At 44.2% G+C, this 14,294-nt stretch overlaps 1 protein-coding gene across 3 annotated transcripts in view; it reads right to left on the bottom strand.

Annotated features, from left to right (window-relative positions):
* Window positions 1-13,910, bottom strand: part of BCL9 (BCL9 transcription coactivator) — an 84,218-nt gene extending 70,308 nt beyond the window's left edge. For all 3 annotated transcript variants that reach the window (XM_045478887.1, XM_045478896.1, XM_045478889.1), the window contains exon 1: window positions 13,597-13,910. The gene's annotated coding sequence lies outside the window, so the exon portion shown is untranslated. The remainder of the gene's footprint in view (window positions 1-13,596) is intronic.
* Between the last annotated feature and the right edge of the window lie 384 nt (window positions 13,911-14,294).

Raw genomic sequence — 14,294 nt, 5'->3', positions numbered from 1 at the left:
TATCTGGAAGATGAAGACAACTGTGGGTCTGTACCTCAGCAGACTGTTGTGAAAATTACAGGAGATGACCTTTAGATAATCATGCATTAATAAAAACATTGCAAAATTATCTTAAGGCTTACTGGGAGCAAGGGAGTAAGACAATCTGTGGATGATCCTGGAGATTAAAGAAATGTGGCACACCTCTTCTAAAATTTCCTGCCACAAACATAAGCTGGAGAAAGTTCAAGAGAAGGGAAGGTGTGATGTAAGTTCCCAGGTGCCAGGAGACCGGCAAGCCAATACTCTTAACAACCAATCCGCAATATCAAACATCAAGGCTCACCCACCACTTTCAATGGACCCATTTGGTTCTCCCAACAAGCGTGCAAAGCAAGTATTGCTATTATCTCCATCTTACAGATGAGGGGACTGGGTCTCCTAGAAGTCAAGCATAGCACTCAAGGTTGGACAGATGATAAACACAGAATATGGACCAGAACCCTGGTCACCTGATTTCAAACTCTGTGAGGTTCCCAACACCCTGGCTGCCTTTCTTGTCGGCCGTTTAGTTCACAAACCGTGGGCTGCAATGTCCCTATTTGTTCATTTGCTAAAACTTTTCATAGGACGGGAGGCTGCAACTAATAGCTCAAATGAGGGTTGGAGATTATCAAGGATTTCAATTATCCTGCCTATCTCTGACCTCCATTACCAAGGATAATCTGAAGCGAGCTCAAGCAATTTTCTGAAACTTTCATTAATTTTAAATAAATTTATACAATGTCATTCCCCCCCTTCCCCTTTATCCAAATTAAAATGTCCTTGTCTTTTCAGTCTCTCATTATAGGCAAATCCTTTGCATGTCTTGGAGATGGTCTGTTGTTTTTCTCTAGGTCTTTTGTATTTCTGCTTTGTTTTCTTTGAGACGAAAGGACCCAATGCCGAATTCTGATTTTAAGGTGAAGTCATGACATCAATGTATGTCATTAAAATGTTTTATTGTAATTACAGAACTAGTCAATGCCAAATTATGTGCACTATATTATTTTCTGCATCATTCTTTATCCCATTCTCAAAGTTAATACAGCCTATTATATCTCATTCATTCTTCTGGCTGCCTCTGCACAGCAAGCAGATGTCTCCATTGAGCAATCCACAATGAATCCGAGATCTTTTTCCTGGGCACTTACAAGTGGAGTAATTCAGAGCCCATCAGTGAGTATGAGCTGTTTCAATTGTTCCTTCCAGTGTACATTAGCTCGCACTTGTCTACATAAAATTTCAAAGAATCATACATATTACAGATGGAAAAGACCAGTTAGTTCATCAGGCCTGCCCACTCTGCCAGCAAGAGTAAGCATGGAAGCACTTCTACCAGTTCATGCTATTTTAATTATGTGTATTAATAATAATTACAATTACTGTTTATACTACATGGTTTCTTTCATCCTAAAATCAGTTAAAAGGCTTTCTTTTTAAAGCAACGTTTCTTTTCCAAAAGGGAACTGGAGGTCAGACACCAACGTTACTAGACCCAAAGCCAGCCCGACGTGGGGCACCTGGGTGGCTCAGTCGGTTAAGCGTCTGACTCTCGGTGTCACCTCAGGTCATGATCTCATGGTTTCTCGAATTCGAGCCCCGCGTGGGGCTCTGCGCTGGCTGCGTGGAGCCTGCTTGGGATTCTCTCTCTCCCTCTCCCTCTCCCTCTCTGCCCCTCCCCCACTCGCACTGTCTCTGTGTCTCTCAAGATAAATAAATAGCTCTGAAAAACCCAGTCCGACAAAACCCAGAACTCAATTCAGTTCAGTTCAGTAAACATCTCTGAGCGCCAGCTACTCGTAAGGCAGGGGCCGTGTTGGGTGTTTACAGGGATCTGTAGGTGAACGGCACCTAAAACCTGCCCTCTTGTTTATCGCCTATTAAGGGATTTGTGATGGTGAACGTGTAGAGCTCTTACGGTCACTTCAAGAAAGGAACCAGATAACATGGACACTCTGGGGATGGAGAGACTCCTCAGGCTCTAGGAAGGGTGAGCATAATGTCCATCAACAGAGATCGGGGAAAAAAGGGACTTGAGCAAAGAACCAAACAAAAACAAGGGACAAAGTCTGTGAGCAGAAGATGTCTACAGGCCTCTCCAAACATTTAATTGATGACTTTGAATTACAATCAGAACACATAGATTACCAATCATGAATATACTTATGGAGCGAAGGAAGAACGTTTTAAATTGGGACTGGTATTTTGCTTTCTTTTGTTCGTTTTGTTTTTTTGTTTTGTTTGTTTTTGTTTTTGTTTTCAGAAAACCTAGTATTGTATGTAAGAAAAATTGAGAACTCCCAACCACAGACTAAAATCTCCATTCCAAATTTAAATGGATAGGTGACCCACTTGCCGGTAACTTAGTACTTTTAAAGTCTCACGATACAGCTGAAAGCGGACACTGGTGTACCATTTGGCCACTTGGGGGATTTGTAGTTTCTTGTTGGATTGCTGGACAACTTGAGATCTTCAAACTAGAATGCATAGAAAACAGGATTCCATTTTCTGGTCCTTTTAATAGAAACACATGTAAGTGCAGACCAGGAAAACACAAATATATTCTTTAAAACAAAAACAAAAACTTTTTTTAACATTTATTTATTTTGGGAGAGAGAGAGACAGAGACAGAGTGTGAGCCGGGGAGGGGCAGAGAAAGAGGGAGACACAGACTCCGAAGCAGGCTCCAGGCTCCGAGTTGTCAGCACAGAGCCCAGCACGGGGCTCAAACTCACGAACGCAAGATCATGACCTGAGCCGAAGCCGGACATTTAACCAACTGAGCCCCCCCGATGCCCCAAATATATTCTTATGATTAACAAGAGTAGCTGTTTCTTCACACTCAACGAACCTAAGCTTTAAAAACACTACTAACTCTCAATATATTACTGAAGTAGTTACTTTGTACCACCCTTTGTAAAACCATTGGTATCAAGAAAAAGGAAACTATAGGAGGCTTCTTGTCCTTCTGTATCTGTCCCCTCAAAGACCACCGCAGATGTTGTCTACTGCATGAAGCCTTCCTCTGTTCCTTCTACCACCGTTTCCTTCACCCACCAAACTAACCGTTCTCTCCCTTGACTCCCATAGTTCCTTGATCCAGCGCGGCATGCTTTATTAACTGTATGAGCATCTATCTCTTTCCACCAGAATGAAAGCACCTTAAAGGAAGGAATTCAGTCTTACTTGCCTTGCATTCTCACAAGGCCAAGATCATTTTTCATTGCCTGACACACAGTAGACATTCAACACATGTTTGTTAAATCGTTTCATCAGGTCTGGGAGGCCTATTTGGACATATTTTAATTTAAAAAATTTTTTTTCCTTTGTACTCTTTCCAAAATTTGCCCTTGTCTGTCTAGTCATGGTATTCAGACTCAGATGCAGCGTAAGTGTGTGTGTGCTTACCACTATCTGTCATTCAGTCAGTGCATACTTCTGGTGGTGAACTTCAAGAACGCTGCCCTACACAAGACCAGAATCTCGATTCCATCACATTCACATTCAGCCACTAAGTGACTTTGGAAAACATTCGAGTCAGATGGACCTGAGTTCAGACAGACTTACACATAAGCTCTGAGTGGCGCTTACCAGTTGTACGGCTTTGGGCAAGTTAAACTCTCTAGACCTCAATTTCCTCAACTACGACATGAAACATAACGAGCACCTAACTTGATTTAAATAAGACAACACAGGAAAAGGTTCAGGTCAGTGCTTTGCATGTAGCAAATACTCAATTAATTATTAAAATTGTAGCCTTGTTCATAAAGTAGAAATAATAATACAAACCCTTTAGGATTCTTACAAGAGATAAATGATATAAGAAGCAAAATTTTACCCAACACATTCAGTCAATGTTTCCTTCCTTCCTGTGTGCTAGAATCATTGTTACAATGGACTGAGCACCTATGTGCTCATTACCTATCCTAGGTAATATATTATGCCTTTAAATATATTATGCCATCTAACTTAATTCTTGTAATAAGCTATCGAGATAATAATCATTATCCCTATTTTACAGATGAGTAAATTGAGTTTCAGAGAGAATAAATAACCAGCCCAAGGTCACATCATTAGTTCATGACAGATTGTTCCAGAAGCTAAAGTAAGTGGGATCAAGAACAGAATAGGAAGCAGAGAAAGAAAATACAGGCAGAAAGTATAGGCAGAAACTCCCTAAGAAGCCTATTTATCCCCACCCTAATCCCCAGTTTCAAGATTATGCTTGCTTTTTTCTTTTTAATTTTAATGTTTATTTATTTTTGAGAGAGAGAACGACAGAGCACAAGCTGGGGGAGGGGCAGAGAGAGTGAGAGGGAGACACAGAATCCGAAGCAGGCTCCAGGCTCCAAACTGTCAGGACAGAGCCCAACATGGGGCTTGAACCCATGAACTGTGAGATCATGACCTGAGCCAAAGTGGGACGTTTAACTGACTGAGCCACCCAGGCGCCCTGGATTATGTTTGCTTTTAGTTTATTTTTTTAATCTTTATTTTTTTTTGAGAGAGAGACATAGTGCGAGCAAGGGAGGAGCAGAGAGAGAGGGAGACACAGAATCTGAAGCAGGCTCCAGGCTCCCACCTGTTAGCACAGAGCCCGCCACGGGGCATGAACCCACGAACCGTGAGATCATGACCTGAGCCGAAGTTCGATGCTCAACCGACGGAGCCACCCAGGTGCCTCGATTAGGCTTGCTTTTTAAGCCAGCCTCTGGGATCTGACACAATATATTCTCACTTTCACTATTCACACACTCCAGCCTTTTAATAAATGTATGAAATGATGTCACTCATCTAAGAACTAACTCTAATACATTTCCCTCTCCTAATTTCTTTCCTGGTTACAAATTTGCTATTTGTTCCCACAGTCTTCTTATCTCTGTATACTGTCAACCATGAAACATTTTAATTTTTAATAATCTGGTTACCCTTAATTTCTTTAAATTTCCATAATGGACTTATATTAGATATGTCAAATACATTTGTTGCCACCTACATAGAAGGGAAGATGGCCCTTCCATAGTTCCTACTAAACGGCAATCCAATTTTATATTAACACCCCCCCCCCCACCCTCACCCACCTCCCTTTACCGCGGCACTCTAGGCTAGAGGTTTGCGTCTGACCCTCGGGCAAGGCTGGTTAGGGACTTAGAAGAAGGGCAAGGAAAAGGCTAGCTGGGTTATTGGATTCTTTCTTGGGTATCTGAATTAGGAAAACCTGAGAGAATGAAGCAATTATCAGGGAAAATTACAGATGAAAAATGTAGGGAAAGAACGCACGAGGAAGAAGAAACAAAAGAAGCAGGGTAGAGGGGGTAGAGTTCTGGACATGGAGGTCTTGGCAAGTCAAAGAAGCAACACTAGGTGTAAGCAAAAGCTATGAGATGGAGAGAGGTTACGCTGAATAAAGCTGGAAGACCAAATCAGCATGTAGCAAAAGGAGCTAGTAAGGCAAACACACAGTGAGAGAACGAGACTGATATAAAAGAAGAGGTTGCCCTTGGAGCTGCCTCAGGTCCTGAAAGACTTCAGTTCTGATTTCAGGTTCCTTCTTGAGCATCCCCACAGGGAAACCCCTTTCCTTGAGGAAACTTCCATGAGTCAGTTCTTTGCAACCAGAAGGCCTTTTCTTGAGGGTTCAGCACTTAAAACCTCTTTTAGAAAATGAAGTTTAAATTGTATTGTTCTCTTGTTTCAGGTGAGTCTCAGCTGCAGATTCCTGGAAGTCAGGCATTCGTTCACCTGACGACCCTCTGATTGTCCAGACTTCCTCAAAGATCTATTTTCCCTGTTTCTGAGATAGGAGAAACTTCTCCTGTTTAGCTACTACCTAAATATCAATACAGACCGCACCACTCATTTATCGCCTATGACCCTTTGACATAAGAAGTAAACTCTTAGACCAATGAGAAACACAACTAACAAACTTTACAGGAGAAAAGCTGAGCACAAGAAGAGGAAAGATTCAGGGATTCACAAAATACTTTGCTATGAAGGTATAGTTTACTCTGCAAAGGAGGAGAAGGGTGAATATCCTAATACAAGAAACTTCCTTTTTTTAACTTGGGATGTAAGGTTGTATAATTTAAGATTTTTACCTGTTGTTCTTTTTGCATTTAGCTAAATTTCTTCTTCTTTTTTTTTTTAAGTAGGCTTCACGCCCAGCACAGAACCCAGTGCAGGGCTTGAACTCACAACCCTGAGATCAAGACCTGAGCTGAGATCAAGAGTCGCCGAATGAGCCACCCAGGTGCCCCGGTTTAGTTAAATTTCTTAATAAGCTACATTTCACTGTGAATTACCTATTCACTTGACAGCAACAAATGACCACCTGCTGTTTCACCCTGTGCTAGGCAACAGGTGCACAAAAGCTAAAGACAGTCCCAAACCTTGAAGGGGCTACAGCCCAGAGCAGGAAGTATCCTATTCCAGCGCAGTGTCATAAAGGCCACATGAGCATACGCCCGGCCGAAGAGGCAGTGGGACAGAGATAGGATCTAAGAAGGTTCCCAGAAGAAATGCCCAGGATAAGTCTTGAAGGAGCGGCAGGAGTTGGCTTGGAAAAGATGAGGCGGAAGGATGTCCAGGCGAAGGTAATGACCTGGGCACTAATGCTCTGCATCCTTTAGACCACAGTTGCCTTAAAGACCCCGGGATATCATGGACTTCTGTACAATAAGCCACCAATCCAGGCGTCTTTAGAAAAGGCAAGTGTGCCCTTGACTCACATTCAAAAAGTCCCTTAGTCATACACCTTAAGCAAAGTTTTTCTCCCCAAACATACGTTAACTACGCCACCCCCAAGGATAGCAGAAAATCCAACGTAGCTAGTACTAGACAAGGTAAAGCTACTGCAAGGCTCCCAAGTTTCTCTTCTGAGCAAATGATGGCTTGGTTCCTTTCAACTGTCATTACTGTTCATTTTGAGTTTGTGTATGTATTTTTCGAGGAAAAGAATGATTATGGTTTTCTTTTTTTTTTATTAAAATTTTTTTTTTCTTAACATTTATTTATTATTGAGAGACAGAGAGAGACAAAGCATGAGCATGGGAGGGGCAGAGAGAGGAGGAGACATAGAATCCGAAGCAGGCTCCAGGCTCTGAGCTGTCAGCACAGAGCCCGACGCGGGGCTCGAACCCACAAACCGTGAGATCATGACCTGAGCCAAAGTCAGATGCTCAACCGTAGCCACCCAGGCACCCCAACGATTATGGTTTTCACGTAAATTACTAAAGCTCTCCAAAGCTTTTGATTAGAGGCATTTCGAACCTTTCCACGAACAAAATAAAAATACTTTAAGATTTTTATTTTAATTCCAGTATTGTTAACATATAACATAAAAAATACTTTTGATAATTATCTTGATCATCAAAAGTTAGATTGGCTACACTGATATATAGAATATGTTTTTCTTTTCCCTCAAGTTTAGCATTCAACAATAACCACATTTCACATATTTCTATAGAGCATAGTCTTTTTTCTTAAGTTTATTTAATTATTTTTGAGAGATAGAGCACAAGCAGGAGAGGGGCAGAGAGAGAAAGGGAGGGAGACACAGAATCTGAAGAAGGTTTCGAGACGCAGGGCTCAAACGCTCGAACCGTGAGATCATGACCTGAACCGAAGTCGGACGTTCAACCGTCTGAGCCACCCAGGAGCCCCTATAGAGCATAGTCTTATGTTCTAAAAAGCTTGCTGGTATATCATTTCACAAACCTGTTCGTGTTTTCCCATCTATAAAGTCAATAATATATTTCTCTTACATAGTTACTTCTTAGGATTTTATGAAGTTAAGCTAGATACCCAATGTTAGGAATTTTAAGCAACCAAAAATAAAGGTATAAGTCAAAATATTATTAAATATGGTCTTCCAAATTCCCTTCCCCAGTTAAAAGTAATTATATCTTAGATACTTTTTTTTTTAGCAGACAGAAATAAGACCAATTCAAAGAGAGTCAGTGGTTTACTGATCCTCAAAGCGCCTTGAACTAGTCTCCCTTGCCACAAGTAAGATGATAGTCCTAAAATATGGTACAAGTTCTTACTCCGGATTCCGAAAATTGCATTAAGAGCTACCATGTGAAATTTTTAAATTCTATCTTTTCAAAGATTTAGCCAGTTTCAAGCGACTAGTGCTTGGAATTACTCACACAAAACATGATTAATAAAAACATCATTCAGTCTCCACCCTATCTGTCTCTCTTGGTCACGTTTCAGAGGCAGTTTTTCACTCACGTCCTAAAGGTATATTCCACATATGTATGTGTGTGTGTATATATATATATATATATATATATATCTCACACATCATATCAGCAAGTCTTCAGCAATATCCTCCAGGAGCTGCTGATCATAAAGATCGTCAGTAGCCCTGTCATCCCCCAAAGCACGGTGTTTAACACGTAGCGTGTGTCATCGGCACTGCCGTTGCTTAAACTGGTCCCTTGCGCCCTCGAAACAGTATGCAAGCATAGTACGAAAAGGAACAGCACAATTTCTGGGAGGAAGCAGTAAGCATGGTGAAGCTAAGAGATGTACCCGGGGCCCGTCCATTTTCAATTCATACTTATTATAGGAAGATGTGCATTCAAAACAGCCTATTCTTTTGGAACTGGTTCTTTAGTCTCCTTGCACATGCGCCTGCATGCTGACTGGCCAATTCTCTTCAAATCCATAAATTAAAATCCTACTTTTGCTTATTGTGCTTTTCACTTCAAAACGTCAACGTGGTTTGGATGTGTAGGAATGAATCCCATATACCCACAAAACTCACATCTCCCCTCTGGGGACCACAGTTCTTGAATTGGGCTTTGTAAAATGTACCAAAAGACCAGATCCATGGAACATTCTCTTCACAGAATTCGAGACATAGGGAACAACAGGAAGGAAACTTAGATATGAGGCAGCCCAGCCCCTCATTCTGAAAGAGGTCCAGGGGAGCAGAATGGGGAGTCCTGGGTCGTAGAATGGCAAAACCAAAACCAAAAACTGGTCCAATACACTCGTAAAAACCATGTAAAGCTTAAATTAGAATTGGGGCCCCTTCTTTTTTGATCAACACTCTAAATCTCTCTTTTTTTTTTAATTTTTTAACATTTATTTATTTTTGAGAGACAGAACATGAGCAGGGGAGGAGCAGAGAGAGAGGAAGACACAGAATCGGAAGCAGGCTCCAGGCTCTGAGCTGTCAGCACAGAGCCAGACGCGGGGCTCAAACCCACGAACCACGAGATCATGACCTGAGCCGAAGTCGGAGGCCCAACCGACTGAGCCACCCAGGTACCTGAACATTCTAACTCTTGTCTTTCAAGAAAGGAGTAAATTTGTCTGGAATATCAATGGTGACTGCCTCACGTCTCTGCTTCTCATCTCTTGAAGGTATTTGGCCTAATGGAAAAACGGAAATTTAATCAGCTAGCCATGGTGCCCCTTATTTTCTTGTGAGTCCTTGTGTGAGTCACATAACCTTACTCAACTATAACAGAAGGATAACGATACTACTTAATTCATAGGGCTATTGTAAGAGAGGGCTGAGCAGATATTTTAAAGTGCATTAAAATGTCAAGGCTTAAAAGAAATGGAGAAAATTTCCATTTTACACCTTATATTTGTATCTTTTGGGGGAACACACACACACACACACACACACACACACAATTCCCTTCACTAAAGTTACATGCAAAATCGGCATTTGTAACCAAGGAGTTTGGGGAATGTCCCGCACGTAGTAACGGTTTTACCTTCAGAGGGACTAGAAGCTCTCGCACTTTTATTTACACACAGTGCGCAAACAATGCACTTTTTAAATGTCATCAGTCTTCATTTTTATTCCCCCAGAGTTAAGGACGACCTGATGACTGTTGTCTGGCTTCCCAGTTCTGTTAAATTTCTCCCTCAACCAGATCCTCCTTCTATCCACATCTTAGCTCCCCACTCCCCTCCTTGGATTACTCTTCCAAAGCGGACTCAGATTGCCTCCCCCAGAGGCAGCGCCCCAGTGAGTAACACATTGGGGGGCGGGCAGAGTGTGTCGGAAGTGATCAAATACTTGCAAATGAAGTCGTACAGCTCACAGGAGAAGGCAATGGCCACAGGTGCCAAATGCAGATGACGATGGCAAGCTGTGGATAGGGCTGTCGCTACAATGTAGGCCGGTACTTCACCGCGTAACAACGTTGGGTGCAGAGAAATGACTCATCACACGACTTAACCACACGACCTGTGTAGGTTCCCCAAGTAGAGGCACCAAACCTATGATTTATGTGTGGGTGGGCATGTCTGTCTTCCTTTTAAAGTACTAAATTAGCCTAGGAAAAAAAAAAAAAAAAGATGGATTGACAACACTCCTCTGAGTACTAGAGAAACATACCATATAGGAAATGGGGATACAAGCGTGAGCACAAGTCTGCCTGCACGGAAGAGACTGATATTTCAACCATACGTTCCCTCCAAGCAAGACCAAAATGGGGACGGGAGATTCTCCTACTTTGGGGGATCAAGCCAGTCAGATTTTAATAACCCAGGCCAAAGGGGACTATGGTAAGATGAAGAGGCTTTAAAATATTTTGCCCTTTGTAGATACACGTCCTTGTCAGGAGGAATGGGAAAAGCCATGTCATTACGCTATGGTCTTTGGAATTGTGAGGGGACAGTGCTAATGGCGGGGTTTCCCACAGCTACGTGTTTAGTTGGCATCAACTGGAGAAACTATGGAATAAGTGAAATGAGACAAGGGCTTCATGAACCACATGTCTCTCCCAATGCCCATTAGAGGTTAACAGGGTGCAGAGGCCACAGCTAACGTGAGTCACCCGGGCAATGGCTGCCACGGAGGCCAACTCACAATGAGTGTGAAGTTATTTAATAGTACAAGTGTAAAGGGTTAATAGATACTATTTGTATCTCTGTTGCACTGTGGGCAGGTAGGGGGAGGGGTTCTTACTGGAAACACTGGACTCTACCTGAGTTGGGATGCCTCCAGTGAAATGGAAGTTGGCTGGGGGGAGAACTCAGCCAAGAGAAAAGGACAGCTAGCTTAAGTCTAGCTACAAATTTAGGGCAGTTACTTCTACGCCTTTATGCTCTGCCCTACGACGGTATCTGCATGCTGTTCGGTGTGAATTAGCGGTATTATGATTATAATTTAACTGTGTGGTGAATGTTGATTACGCCACCAGGACCAAGTGCTCCAAAAGCAAGGGACCACGAGCCTGGTCCTTCCCTGTGTCCTCGGTGCCCAGCAAGGCGCCTGGTACCTAGGAAATGCCCCTCAAATATCACTTGAACAGACAAGTGAATACATGAATGAATTCCTGCGAAGTCACGCTGTCACACGGGGTCGCCCTGTCCGCTCCGTGTGCCGTGAGCAGGGCTGGGTGTGCCGCTCTAGTCCAGCACAGCAAGCAGAAGCCAAAAGGTGCCAATCTTCTTGGCAGACCCGAGTGCTGGGCCGTACAGGGTCCAGCGTGGAGGCCAGGGAAGGGGGCCAGCGTGACACCATCGGGGCACCCAGAACCCCAGGGCAGCTTCATTGAACCGCTCAGATCACTGCTGATCCTTCCAGGCCTTTGGTGTTCTCATTTAAGACCTGAGGAATACATACCCTTTCTCTCCCCTGGCAGTTCTGAAACTCTAACATTTTAGGAAGATATCCGGAACCAAACCATGGTAAGATCTTCCGCTTTACGAAGTGGAAAAGAATTAAGTTTTTAAATACGAAGTTCAGTTCTATTCCAGTGAAACATTATATGGGTGTGTGGAGGGCGCTTCTTGCCTGATCCAGGCCAATTAGTATCTCTCTTTCAGCCCTTCTCACACCCAGAAGTCAGGTTCTCCAGGCCTCCCAGAGAAAAACATAAATATTCTGAACCAGGGCCGGCCCTTTGCTTCAATCTCCAGCTATCACAGGGAGTCAGTCTGATAAACATTTGCAGTTCAAATGGAAGGAGGCACAGCCTCCCAGACTTTCACAGATTTTTTTCTTGGGGGGGGGGGGGGACAACTAGCAGAGTCACAGAAAACCTAGAATTAGGTAAGAAAGCGAAATTCCCCCAGAGAATTCAAAGAGAGCTACAACTGAGAGCCTTGCCGCGTAAGAAGAGAAGAAAGGAAATCCACAGTTCAAGAAAATAAGCAGACATTTTTTTTCTTAAAAAAATTTTTTTAAGATGAGTATTAGGCACTGAATTTCGCCTTCTCTTCCCATCTCTCAAGATGTCACTTTAAAAAGCAAAAGGTTTTATCCACAAAACCACCAGCGAGTAAACAGTCTTCACATTCTTACCCTCACACACACAGTAAGACATTTACTCTCTGATAAACAGCAATTGTAAATAAATCTCATTTAATCTCTAAAAGCCACAATAAAAATCTTTAACCTCCAAGGTAGAGTTTACAGATGTGTCTACAAGCCTTACCAGAGCCAGAAAACACAAGGTCTTGAATAAACTACTCTAACAGGAGGCACATTTTCTCTCAAGCATCTTACAGGGACCTTCTTTTAAAAAAAAAATATGTACAAGGGAGGAGGAAAGGGGAAAACCTAAGCCCTCCCACCCCATTCTCTGTACAAATCGGCCAATAAATCTAACGAAAAGACACAAGAGGAAAGGACAGAAGCCAACAGGTGGAAAAAGGCATTTTGTTTCCTTAGAAATGCTCAGACACTTGATCTGTGTTCCCCGGTTTTTTGTCTCGGGGTGTCTTTAATGATGGTTTGACGATGATGATGATAACAGTTCTACTTGGGGATCCTGCAGGATTGCCAGCTCGAAGATGTCTCCATGCCTCTTAGACACAAGGATCTGTACCGTGTCGCCAAATCCCAGGCAGACCTGCGGCATCCCCACTCAGCTCTCTGGATTGTACAGAAGGGGAAACTGAGGCACGCCCCCTTCCCCACCCCCCGCACCCCCCCCCACAACTCCTTTACAGCATCTACCACCAGAGAAATCCCCGAGACTGGAAAAGTTTCTGGATTGTCTCGCAGCAGAGTTCTCCTGCTCTCCCTTCTCGTCTGCTTGCCGCTCTGCCTCCGAGACTGGGCTCGGGGTGATGAGGGCTGGGGTGCCTCCCCTTCACAAGGGGGGCCAGGGCCATGTGGGGGAAGTCCACACGCACACCCTCGCACACACAAAGCTCGAGGCCATCTCTGCAGGCGCCCCCCGGCCAGCCCTAGCCCTGCCTGAGAACGCACAGCTCCCAGCCTGCAAGGCCTCCTTGGGCTCCAGGCTGGGGCTGCTCCGAACGAGGGCTCTGCCCTTCTCTCCCTCTCTTTCAGCCTCCCCTCTCTCTCTCCTCTCTCTCTTTCCCCCTCACACCTCCACCCTCACACCCTCCTCCCGCCCCTCTCCATCCACCCCTTCTCCCCCACCAACCCAGAGGCACAGATCGTGTTACTGGGGTTCCCTCGAAAGAGGGGCCATCCCCAGCCCTGCAGCACTTCTAGGGGCAAAGGCAAGAGCTCCAGCGGCAGGACCCCAGCGCTCCCTCCTGAGCAGCGCAGGAATGAGACCCCCACTTCCAGGCACGGGCGAACGAGCCAGCCACAGAAGAAGGAATTGTTAGGGCTCTTACCTTTTTTATGAGGAGAAATTCTGGAGAATCATTTCAGAAACTGAGGGGGGAAAGTGAATGAAGACAAAAAAGGCCCTTTTCCTGCAATCCCCGGCCTCCTGGTATCAAGACACTAGGACAACATCAAAGCAACTTAGGGGGAACACTTTAGGGGCCTATTGTCTGCTCTGGTCTGATCTGTTTTTCTTCTGACTCCCCCTCTTGCTGCGGTGACACTTGGTACGGCCCAGGCATTCATGCCAAGTAGCTTTCACACATGGAAGCTTGTCTCAAGCAATTGCTGACAAGCCACAAACAAGACATTCTCCCTCCCTTCTGGGCGCCCCCCCCCACTCCTCCCCCTCCACCTTTTCCTCCTCCCCCCTTGTCTCCCCTCCTCCTTTCTTCTGAATGCAAACTAAAACTCTCCAGTGACAGGCAGGCTCGCAGGCTTGGCCTAGCTGCGCAGGCAGAAACACACACACACACACACACACACTCTCTCTCTCTCTCTCTCTCTCTCTCTCTCACTCACACGCAAGCAGCTCAGCTAGTTGCTGCACTGGTGGAGTTAAGAGACAGGAAAAAGACTAGGCTGAGTTGGGGGCAGGGAGAGAAAGAGAGAGGGAGCGGGAGAGCAGGAGAGCCTCCTGTGTCCTGGTAAAATGGCAGAAGAGAGGTGAGCCCTTTGGAAAAACAGCAGTGGCCACACACGTGTG

This window comes from Leopardus geoffroyi, chromosome C1, assembly GCF_018350155.1.
Source record: "Leopardus geoffroyi isolate Oge1 chromosome C1, O.geoffroyi_Oge1_pat1.0, whole genome shotgun sequence".
Classification (NCBI taxonomy): Eukaryota; Metazoa; Chordata; class Mammalia; order Carnivora; family Felidae; genus Leopardus; species Leopardus geoffroyi.
The sequence above is the reverse complement of the archived record's forward strand: the minus strand, read 5'-3'. Positions and strand labels throughout refer to the sequence as shown.